Consider the following 12,048-nt stretch of genomic DNA (forward strand, 5'->3'; position numbering starts at 1 on the left):
TAGTAAGCGCTCCGCCCCATCCATCAATGAATTCTTTGAAATAAACTAAAGCACAAGGAAAGGCAGAGGGTCTCACTTGCAAACAGGAGTTTAAAGATGACAAAGCACTTTACACATATAAGGCATTTAGGTATTCTAGTGGATGACACTGACCTGAGTTCAAATCCTGTATCAGTTACTTATCTGTGTAACTCGGCATCAATTTGCTCATTTATAACAATGCTATAAGGTCACTTAACGAAATGTGGGGGCCATGAACATTTTGGCAACAGTAAAAGGTTTCTGAATGTTTTACAGTCTTCAATATCAAATATTCCAAGATTCAATTCTTTATGTAAAAATAAACAAGCCCATCCATCTCATTTTGCTTTCATTTTTAACAAATGGTAAAATTTATATGATACCAAAGAATTGCTTTAAAATAAATTTCTATATGATTTACTGTCAATAACTGTTCAATTTGTATATCTATTTTATATACTTATATAACAGAGGTCATACTTTCTCAGGTAAAAAGGAGTAGTGTGTGGAAAAAGTTTTAAGAAGCTCTGATCTAAAAAATGGGAATAATAACTACCTCACAGAGTTGTTATGAGGATCAAATGAGATAAAATATGTAAACCATTTTGCAAACTTTAAATTTCCATACAAATGCTAGTCAGATATTATTAGTTTATTTGATCGACACAACAGATCTGTGAGATTAGTGTTATTATTAGCCCCATTTTACAGTGAGGAAGATGAGGGTCAGAGAGTTTAAGGAACTGGGTGCCTAATAAATATTTGCTGATCAGTGAATTGATTGAATTGCCCAGGGCCACACAGCTAAGGAATATCAGGCAGATTCAAATCCAGGTCTTCAAGACATTCCAGACTGGAATGCTATCCATCATGTCACGAGATCTCTCAAATAGCTCCTGCTGATTCCCTGTAATGCCCAGAAGCCATCTCATGTCCTTGAAACACTTACCTGCCTAATGCCCCAGATCGTGGGCAGTTTTCCTAAACAAATACCAAACTACCTTCACCATGGCTGATGTCATTAAGTGAATATAAGACTATTTATTCTTCCCAGGTTTAAGGATGATGGGTGAAAAGTGAGATTTTTTTTTCCTTTTTGTTTTGTTCTATCTTGGGCAAAGTTGACTTTTAGGAGCTCAGCCCTGAACTGTAAACACAGCCTCTGAGACCTTTGCTCTGCTTTACTACAGAATTTATGATTTGTTTACATTGGAGGTGAGGATCAGGCAAGAGGTGTAATCCTAGAGACTTTGGGCAGACTGCTCAAAAGGAAAAAGAGGGAATCTGGGGCCAGAGAATTAAAACATTTCCTTGTTCTACGCATGATTTGTGGGCACTTCCAAGAAGAGAGGTCGCGCCCTGAGGAAATTGGTCCAACTGGCCTGTAGTGAGCATCGGATCTGCCCCTGGGAGCCTGAAACAAATTTCACAGAATCCATCCAGAAGTCTGGGGTTGAGGAAATTCCTTTTCTCCACAGAAGACCATTAGCGGCTGTGACAACCTAAAAGATGGGTCTCAGATTTTATCATGGACAATTGTCAGGATTCATTGGACTTTTCTTTAAATAGTGGCTGAGGACACAGGTGATTGGGAACCCTTAAGAGAGAACTTCCAGAAAGAAGTCCCTGAGAACACAACACTTGTAAATACATCTCTCGGAGGAAGAAAACCTTCCAAGAGAGACAAAATTTCTAAAAGAGATTCTAAAACTAGAAGAGACTTCAGAGGCCATCTAGTCCAGCTCCCAAACTTTAAAGATAAAGAAACTCAGAACTAGAGAGAAATTAAGTTATTTACCCAAAATCCCACTAATAAGTATCTGATGCAAAATTTCAACCCAATTATTCTGACGCTCTCCCAGTAACCCTGCAGGAGAAACAGCTGCAGCAAGTGGGGCGAGAGGTAGAAGAGGGGACACAAGCGGGAAGTGGACAGCCCTGCCCAGTCCAGGTACTTCTATTGTTGCTGCTGTTTATCGTTCATCCTTGAAGAGGACCAATTAAATAATGGGATCTCTTCACTCAAAAGTGAATTGGAAAGATAGTTCAGACCAGTTCCAATGATCTTGTTATGATGAGAGCCATTTACACCCAGAGAGAGGACTGTGGGAACTGAGGGTGGATTATCACATAGCATTTTCATTCTTTTTGTTGTGATTTGCTTGAATTTTATTTTTTCTCATTTTTTTTCCTTTTTGATATGGTTTTTCTTGTACAGCAAGATAATTGTATAAATATGTATGCCTATATTGAATTTAGCATATATTTTTACCATGTTTAACATATATTGGATTATTTGCCATCTAGGGAATGGGATGGGGGAAGGGAGTAAAATTAGAACACAAGGTTTTGCAAGGGTCAATGTTGAAAAATTATCCTTGCATATGTTTTAAAAATAAAAAATTTCAATTAAAAAAATGTGAATTGGATTTGTGGTTCAGGGCTGCACAAAGTCATCAGCTTCTTCCAGAGTCATCAAATCTCATGGCAAAACAAAAATCAAGACTACTGATGACCTGGGAAGTAGTGGATGACTTTAGACCAAGGTCTAAGTTCTCCACAGTAACAAAACTCCTCAAAAACTATTAATCTGCCACCTACCACCTCTTATTTCTTCTGTTTCTAATTCTATCCCTACATTAATCAATCACTGACCATATAAGAGCAAACTATCCCCAATCTTTAACTCCCAGTTTCTCTTCCTAATCTTCCTCAATCCCACCTTACCCATTGTCCTACACTAACCCTAAGAACCTTTTCACCTGGAATTCCTTTTCCATAAAGGACAAAATCCTCTTCACCTTGGAGTTCTTTTTCTCATACTACTTCTTTCTACTGTCCTTCATTGAGACCTAGTTTCCCACACTAAATCCCTAACCATCCTCTCCAGCATTTTCTGTTCTTTTTTTTTAATTTTATTAAAAAAAAAAAAAAAAGAATAAGAAAGAAAAATAGAAAAGGAATGTAAGACAAAATAAAACAAAAGAGAGCAGCACTGTCATGTGCCCAGCAGAAAATTAGGGAAGATTCAAAATATATAACAACAAATGATCAGATCAAGAAAGTAAATCTATATTTATGTAGAAGATATTATACTCATGAATATCCATTTTTTCTTTACTTGTAAATTGTTCTTTTGTTCAGGGCAATTCTCTTGGATTATTTCCTGCATTATTGTGTCAAGATTCTCTTTTTGGTCACAACTTTCTGGCAGTCAATAAATTCTTATTTATTCTTTCTCTTCTTGATCTATTCTCCAGCTCTGTTGTTTTCTTATAAGATGTTTCACATTCTGTTCTATTTTCTCATTCTTTCTAATCTGTTTTGTTATTTCTTGGTCTCTCATAGCTTCACTGGATTCCCCTTGCTTGATTCTAATTTTCAAAGATTTGTTTTCATCTTTGAGACTCTGTATCTCCTTTTTTAGTTGGTTAACTTTTTTTCATAATCTTCTTATTTTTCTTGGATGACTTTTTTTTCCTCAATGTCTCTCATTTAATTTTTAAATTATTTTTTAAGTTCTATAAATTCTCTCTGAGCAGAGAGAATCTCTTGTTACTCTATGAGGTAGAACCTTTTTTTACTTTAGTATTCTCTGAAAATGAACCCTGGTCTTCCCTGTTCCCATGATAAATTTCTATGGTGGGGTTCTTTCTTCTTTTCTGGATCGTTTTTTTAAAAAATAAAAGATATTAGTGTAAGCACCTCTAACCATAGGTGTGAGGAATGATGCTTCAAGTTTCCCCTCAGCTCTCCACTTTGGCCAGGAACCCCAAACCAAGAGCTCCACCTTCCTACAAGCAGCATTGTCTGTTCTTACACACACCCACACCATAGACCTGAACATAAAACAGATATTCTTTGCTCCTTATTGCCACTTTCATATTCCTCATTTTATCTTCATTATTCAGCAACTTCTTCTCCTTTGAATTCTGCTCAATGAAAATTTCCCACCCATTTGAAATCAAGGTATACCAGCTATGGTATACCAGCTTCCAAATCATTCATCCTTTCTCATCTGGCTCACAACCTTCCTCTCTTCCTTAGTTCCTGCCCTTGTTTTAGGAGACTTCAGTATCCATACTGATGTTCCCTCAAACTCCCAAATTTCCCAATCCCTTGGACTCTTTAAATTCTATGAACCACGCATTCACTCCACCTCAACCATTTATCAGTTTGATCATACAATGGATCTCACCATTACCCACAACTAGACACTTCCTTAATTAAGAACTCTGACATTCCCCTACCTGATTATAACTTCCTGTCATTCTGTTTCTCCCTGTGAATTACCTCTCAACCTATTCTTTGCCTTCATGGAAACCCCATCTTTCACTTGTGTCGTTTCAGTCATGTCTGACTTTTTGTGACTCCATTTTAGGTTTTCTTGGCAAAGGTAGTGGAGTGATTTGCCATTTCCTTCTCCAGTTCATTTTACAAATGAGGAAACTAAGGCAAGCAGGATTAAATGATTTGTACAGAGTTATATAGCTAAGAAGTATTTGGAGGCCAGATTTAAATTCAGTTTTTCCTGACTCCAGGACTAGCACTCTATCCCCTGCACCACCTAGTTGCTCATAACTTCCCTTTAGCCTCTTTCCAATCTTGACCCTGGAGTTAGCCCTTTAAGCTCTGTACTGTGCCCTCCAGTCCCTTGGCCTTTTGACCTATTCTGACTCATCTTTTGCCAAACTTTAGCCTTAGATTATTCCCATCATTCTTGATTTCTACTCCCAAATTGTTGAAAAGAACAGAAGCAAATCTCACAACTGGACTGATTGAGTACATTATAAGTTGTGCAAATTCATCTGGGACCCTACTGTGGCAAAGTATCCCTTCCTTTGATTAATTCCCTTTTTCACTCCCCTTAGAAGTTATTTCAAATCTTCTGCTCTCTTTTCTCTCTTCCCCTCTTTCTCAGCTGAATTCCTTTTCTTTTACTAGGCTGAGAAAACTGAAGCCATTATACATGAATTTACTCCACTCTAGTTCTTTCAATCTGAGAACCTCTTGAAACTATCTCTTACTATCTCCTCTACCTCAGATTCTAACAAGGAGGTGGTCTTCTCCTTGCCAAGACCAACCCTTAATCCCCTTTGCCTTCAAATTCTCAGGAAGATTTCAATATCTATCATCTCCTGTTTATCTCAAATTTGCAACCTCTATCTGGTGGTTCCTTTCATACTGCCTTCAAACATGCTCAAATCTCCCCTCCTTAAAAAGCCTTCACTGGGCCCTCAAACTATCATTTACATCTCTCCTGGCTCACTCAACCAAACTTCTTGGAAAAGTCTACTCTTTGTGGTTCTGATTCTTTTCCTTCTACTTCTCAATATCTTCAAATCTGGCTCTTAATCCAAATCACTGCCTCTAATTGTGGCTATTACCAAGATTCTCTCCTAGATCCTCTTCATTTCTCTCTTTCAGTAGATCATCATTCCCTAGGGTTTAAGTAAACAGCTCCATGCTGATGACTCAGAGAGACAAATAGATAAGTAAGCAGATAGATGAATGGATAGATAGATAGAGAGATACATACTCCTGCTCTCTCCCTTGGATTTCAGTGCCATATAATCATTTACCTATTGGACATTTCAAGCTGGATGCCTGGAAATATACCAGACTCATCTTGTTTGGATTATAGTCTTCTCCCCCAAAAGGTATTCCCCTTCTTAAACCACTATTTCTGTCAAAGGTAGCATCATATTTCTAGTCTCCCAGGTTCATAACTACATCATTTTGCTCAACTTCTCATTTATTCTTATTCCACATATCCCATCAGTTGTCAAATCTTATTATTTCTCATATTCAAATTTTTATTCATACATAACTACCATTAAGTTCAGATCTTCATTACTTCTTGTCTAGATTATTACAACAAATTCCCAAGTGATCTGTCTTAACTATCTCTTTCAATTCATCCTATTTGAAAGAATTCCCTGATAACTCCCTATTAATGGGACTGTCCCAAATATCATTGATGACATAGAGCCAAGAGTTAGGGAAACAACAACTGTCTTTCTCTGTTGTATATAAAAGTGATCTGTGAAACAGTTCACCTTTCCTTTCAGGTTCTCTCTTTCTCTTGGAATTGAAGACCAGGATATAGCCAAGAGGAAGGAAGGAAATTTCTACCTTTTTGATTACTTCTCAAAGGAACAAAAAATTGGAGACTTTACAGGAGAAGATTATGGTGAGTGACCTGTGCTTATCCAGATTAATTGATGAACCTAGAGTTCTTGGCTATCTTCTTCCTTTCTATCTCTTTTTCTTAGCACAAGTGAGAGACAAAAATTCTTGAGAATGATCCATGTAAATTTTGTTCTTACTGTTCATTTAGTCATGTCTAAGAGTCTCCAACTCTTCTTGATCCATTGATGCCAAATCCTTCTCTCCTCCACTATCTCTTAAAGTCTGTCCAAATACTTATCATTTCCATGACATTATCTATGGATCTTATCCTCTGCTATCGTTTTTGGGACCCTTTTTCTTCCAACTTTTCCCAACGTCAATGTCTTTTCCAATGAGTTCTGTCTTCTTATTATATGCTCAAGGTATTTAAGTTTTGACTTCAGTATTTCATCTCCTAGTGAATAGCCTGAATTTATTTAGGCATTGACTGATTTGATCTCCTTGCTATCCAAGGAACTCTAAAAATTTTCTCCAATTCCATATTTCTAAAGTGTTGATCCTGCCAACACTTACATTTCCTTATAGTCCATCTCTCACAATTATACATTGCTATGGAAAAACCATAGCTTTGACTATATGAATACTTCTTGGTACAGTGATGTCTCTGCTTAGATTTTGTTTTTGTTTTTTTGTTTTTTATGTTAAGCTTCAAGTCAGTCTTTACATTCTCTTCTTTCACCCTCATCAAAAGACTTCTTACTTCTTTTTCACTTTCTACCATCAGAGTGGTATTATCTGTATATCTAAGACTATTAGTATTTCTTTCAATATGGCATTTTTCATGATGTATTTGGCATATACGTTAAATAAATAAGGTAACAATATATAGCCTTTACATACTGCTTTTCCAATTTTTAACTAATCAGTTGTTCCATGTTTGGGTTTAGCTGTTGTTTCTTGGTCCACATACAGGTTCTCAAGAGACAAATAGAATGATTTGTTTTCCCATCTTTCTTGAGGACTTACCACATTTTGTTGGAATCCTTTAGTGTAATTAATTAAACAAAAGTAATTTTTAAAAATTCCCTTGCTTTATCCACAAGTGAATAGTAACAATTTGATTTCCAGTTCCTATATCTCTTCAAAAATCAAACAGCTCTTCTGGTAATTCTCAATTATCCTATTGCTGAAGCCTAGATTGCAGATTCTTAAGTATAACTTTTCTGGCAAGTGAAATGAATGAAATTCTTTAGTAATTTGAACATTCCTTGATATTGCCCTTTTTTAGAATTGGGACATAAAATGACCATTTCCAATCCATTCCAATTCCATTGTTCAGTATTGTCGTATTGAATGCAGCTCTTTAACAATATCATCTTTTATGATTTGAGATAATTTAGCTGGAATTCCATTGCCTCCACTAACGTCATTGTTAGTGATGCTTCCTAAGACCCATTTAATTTTATTCTCCAGGATGTCTTACTGTAGATCAGTAACCATACCATTATGATTATCAGTGGTGTTAAGATCTTTCTTGTATAGTTCTTATGTCTATTCTTGCCATCTCTTCTTAATCTCTTTTACTTGTGTAGTCTTTACCATTTTTGTCTTTTATCTTGCCCATCTTTGCATGAAACATTCTCTTGATATCTCTAATTTTCTCAAAGAGACCTCCTGCTTTCCACGCTATTGTTTTCTTCTATTTCTTTGCATTGCTGACTTAAGAAAATCTTTTTATGTAAATCTCTTCTTTCTATTCCCTAGAATTCTGCATTCACTTGAGTACATCTTTCCCTTTCTCCTTTCCCTTTCACTTTCTTCCTCCTCTTCACAGTTATTTGCAAAGCCTCATCAGACACCCATTTTACTTATTGTTCTTTTTTTTTTTTTTAATGTTTTTTGTTTTGGTTTTTGTTTTTTGCCACTTCCTGTCCAGTATTGCAAATCTCTGTCCAAAATTCTTCAGGCACTCTATTTACCAGATCTAATCCCTTATTTGTCACCTTCATATTCATGAGGGACACTATTAAGGCCATACCTATTGATCTGATAGTTTTAACATGTTTAAACTGACTGTATAGAGCTTTACAACCTTTGGCTGCAAAGTATACAATCAATCTCATTACTGTATTGACCATCTGGTGTGGTCCACATGTAAAGTCAGTCACTTTTTCATTTATTGAAAAAAAGTGTTTCTGTAATCAATGAGTTATCTTGACAAAATTCTATTAGTCTCTGCCCTTCTTTATTTTATACTGCAAGACCAATCTTGCCTGTCATTCCAATTATCTTTTGGTTTCTACCTTAATATTCCAATCCCATGTATGAATGTAACATCTATTGGGGGGAGGTGTTACTTCTATAAGATATTGTAAAATTTCATAGAACTGCTCAATATTGACCTTTTTACCATCAATAGTTGGAACATAGACTTATATTGCTGTGATGTTGAAAGGTTTGCCTTGGATTTGTACAGATATCATTCTCTCATTTTTGAGATGTTAGCCCAATATGACTTTTCTCATCCTTTTATTGGTTGAGATCTATCCCATTTCTCCTAAAGAATTCTTACCGACAATAAAATATGCAATGATCATCTGAATCAAACTTTTTCATTCCTATCCATTTAAGTTCCCGGAAATCCAAAATATCAATGTTTTTACCAAATCCAGTTTACTTTAGTTCATAGATCTTATATTTTAAGTTCTTATACAATATTGATCTTTACAGCATTGGACTTTCCTTTTATCACCAGATATATCTGCAACTGAGCTTCTTGCAATTGCCCTCTGCCTTTCTCTAAGATCTTCTCTAGACGATTGTTTTCCATGTGAAGGACTAACATCATGCCATGAAGGTAAGGATTGATGAGGAGAGTAAGACAAGACATCCAGACCTTGTCAAATCCAGTATTGCTGTTAATATTCACTTTGTGCTAGACATTCCACTAAATGCTTTACAATTATTATCTCATATAATTCTCTTAATAGGAGGTAGATGCTATTATTATCCCCATTTTACAGATGAGCAAACTGAGGTTAAGTGAGTTGCCCAGCATCATTCAGCTAATAAGTGTTGGAAACTGGATTTGAACTCAGGTCTTCCTTACTACAGAACAAATTCTCTATTTACTGTGCTACCTAGATGCCTCATATATAGTTTAGTGGTGGGATAAATAGACTCCTCAATAGTCTTTATCCAATAGAAAGAGTGAGACTGATGACTTTGTACAACTCTGCCACATTTAAACCCATTCACATCACCATATGATGTCTTGGTCCTTTCCAAAAACAAAGGGCAATCAATAACAATTGTGCACTGAGTGCATTCCAGAATAGTGAACCCTACAGTCCTACCCATATTGGAGGAAATTAAACCTTGCAATAAAACTGAGTTTGGGAGAAAAAGCCAATGAAAGATAAAGGCTCTTCGAGATCAGGCCCCCGGAATCAGATTCAAGCCCAGAGTCCTAGTAAGAAGAGGAAGGACAATACTTGGGTAAATCAATTGACCTTTGCTTGCCTTGTAGACAGCTAGGTAGAACAGTAGATAGAAGATTGGGGCCTGACATCAGGAAGACCTGAATTCAAATGCATCCTCAGACACTTACAAGCTATATGACCCTAGCCAAGTCATTTAAACCTGTTTGCCTCAGTTTCCTCATCTGTAAAATGAGCTGGAGAAGGAAATGGCAAATCACTCTAATATCTCTGCCAAGAAAACCCCAAATGGGATCATACAGAGTTAGACACGATTGAAAACGACTGAGCAATAACAATAATATATGCCAAGCCTTGTGCTAAGCATACCAAAAAAAAGGCAAAAAAAAATTCTTTTTTAAGTTCTTGTTCTCAAGGATCTCACAATATAATGGGGAGAAACAACATGTAAACAACTATGTATGAGCAAAATATGAACAGAATAAGTTGGAGATGATTAGCAAAAGAATATACTAATCTTATGGGGGATTGGGAAAGACCTCTTTTAGTATCTGAGATTTGATCTGAAAGATGATAAAAATTTTGATGGAAATAATCTTTAAGAATGCAATATAATCTAAATCCCCATGTGCTGTCATTATTTTTCTGCCAATAAAAACATACCCCCTGATGCTCACAATTGCTTTTTCAAGTGAATATATTTTTCAGAAAAGATCCCCTTTGTTTTGGGGTTCTTTGCTGAAATAACTCTAAACTAATTAATTTATCATCCTTCCATCCATTCATTCATTTGTTCATTCTTAGGAAGATATGCCTCTTGTAAGTTTTAAATCATACATACTTGGTGATGCTGACCCTGTTTATAGATTAAAAGCAAAGACAAGCCCAGTGCCACATAATGACCAATCCTTTTTAAAAGACCTGTAACTATGATGATGAGACCCAGGGGAAATAAGAGGGACTACAAAATGCGATATCTTTAAAATGGACTGCTTAGCATTAAATGAGACTAATTTTAAAATGAGCTACCATGAATCATACAGGAAAATCAAGTTTCACAGAGACACAAAACAAAGAGAGTTCTGACAAATATAGGAAAATTTTTATTTTCTCCCTAGGCCTACAATTCCAGTTAGGCAGGAAGTGAATTGTAGCCATTTTGGTCTTATTTACTATCATGTATCTTAGGTACCTTGACCATCTCCAGGGTATATGAATGAAAAAGGAGTGGCTATTTCCTCCTGCTAAGGAGCCTGAGAGAAAAGCAAGCAGTATGTCAGGAAGCACTGCCCTTCAATAAAGGTAATCTATGATACCCTTTGGCCCTCAAGGAACATGTGGAAGGAGATGGTCTTCTTCATCTCCACATGCATTTTGGGTAGGAAAGGGAGAGGTGAAAGTCAAAGACACAAATAAGTTCTGGAATCTAAATAATCTAGACTCAACCTAAAACATAATGGTGCTTATCTGGATGCATGTATCTTGTCACAAACATATCACACTATATAATACAAGATATAAGTGTGTTTTACAGCCTTGATTAACAAACATCGGGGAATACCACTCCCAAAGCAGTCAGAGAAAGAGGTTCTTTGTTTACTGTATTTTACTTGCAATTGGGAACTAGCTGAGAAAGAGCAAATTAATCTAATTCTGGGGCTTTGACTAGGCTATACAAGCATAAGTGAAATACAGGCTATGGACACAATTCCCAAGTTTGGATCTTCTCCTTTCTTCTTTTTTTTCTTTTTTTTCCTCCTCCTCCTGCTCTTCTTCCTCCTCCTCCTCTTCCTCCTCCTCCTCCTCCTCCTTCTTCTTCTCCTTCTCCTTCTCCTTCTCCTTCTCCTCCTCCTTCTCCTTCTCCTTCTCCTTCTCCTCCTTCTCCTTTTTCTTCTTCTCTTCTCTCCCCTCTTTTTTTCTTTCTGTGACCCTAAACAAGTCACTTACTTTTGTATGTCTCAGTTTATTCATTCATAAAATGTATATAATGGACACCTATATCAAAGGGTTGATGTGATATTAAAATAAGATAACATTTGTAAAACATTTAGTACAATGCCTGACACACAAAAGGTACGGTATAAATGTTAGATATTATTTATTGCTATTATTATTCAATGTCATCAGATTAAAGAGTGTGTGGGAGGAGTATAATATAAAAAGACTGGAAAGGTAGAAAGGGACTAAGATATGAAAGCCTTTCAGTGCCAAACAGAATTTTCTACTTGATGGGTGATAGGGAGCCACTTAAATAAGGAGGTGACACTATCAGATCTCCTAAGATCAAATTGACCCTCAATGGAGAATGAACTGGAGTGGGCTGGGATTTGAGACAAAGTGACTGAATAGCAATCTATGGCTATAGTCCAGGAGTGAGGTGATGAGGGCTGTCAGAATCAGATGACAAAAGAGGACCCATACAGGAGATATTAAGAAAGTAGAAATGACAAGATAT

The sequence above is a fragment of the Sarcophilus harrisii genome, chromosome 1 (genome assembly GCF_902635505.1).
Source record: "Sarcophilus harrisii chromosome 1, mSarHar1.11, whole genome shotgun sequence".
In the NCBI taxonomy this organism is placed as follows: Eukaryota; Metazoa; Chordata; class Mammalia; order Dasyuromorphia; family Dasyuridae; genus Sarcophilus; species Sarcophilus harrisii.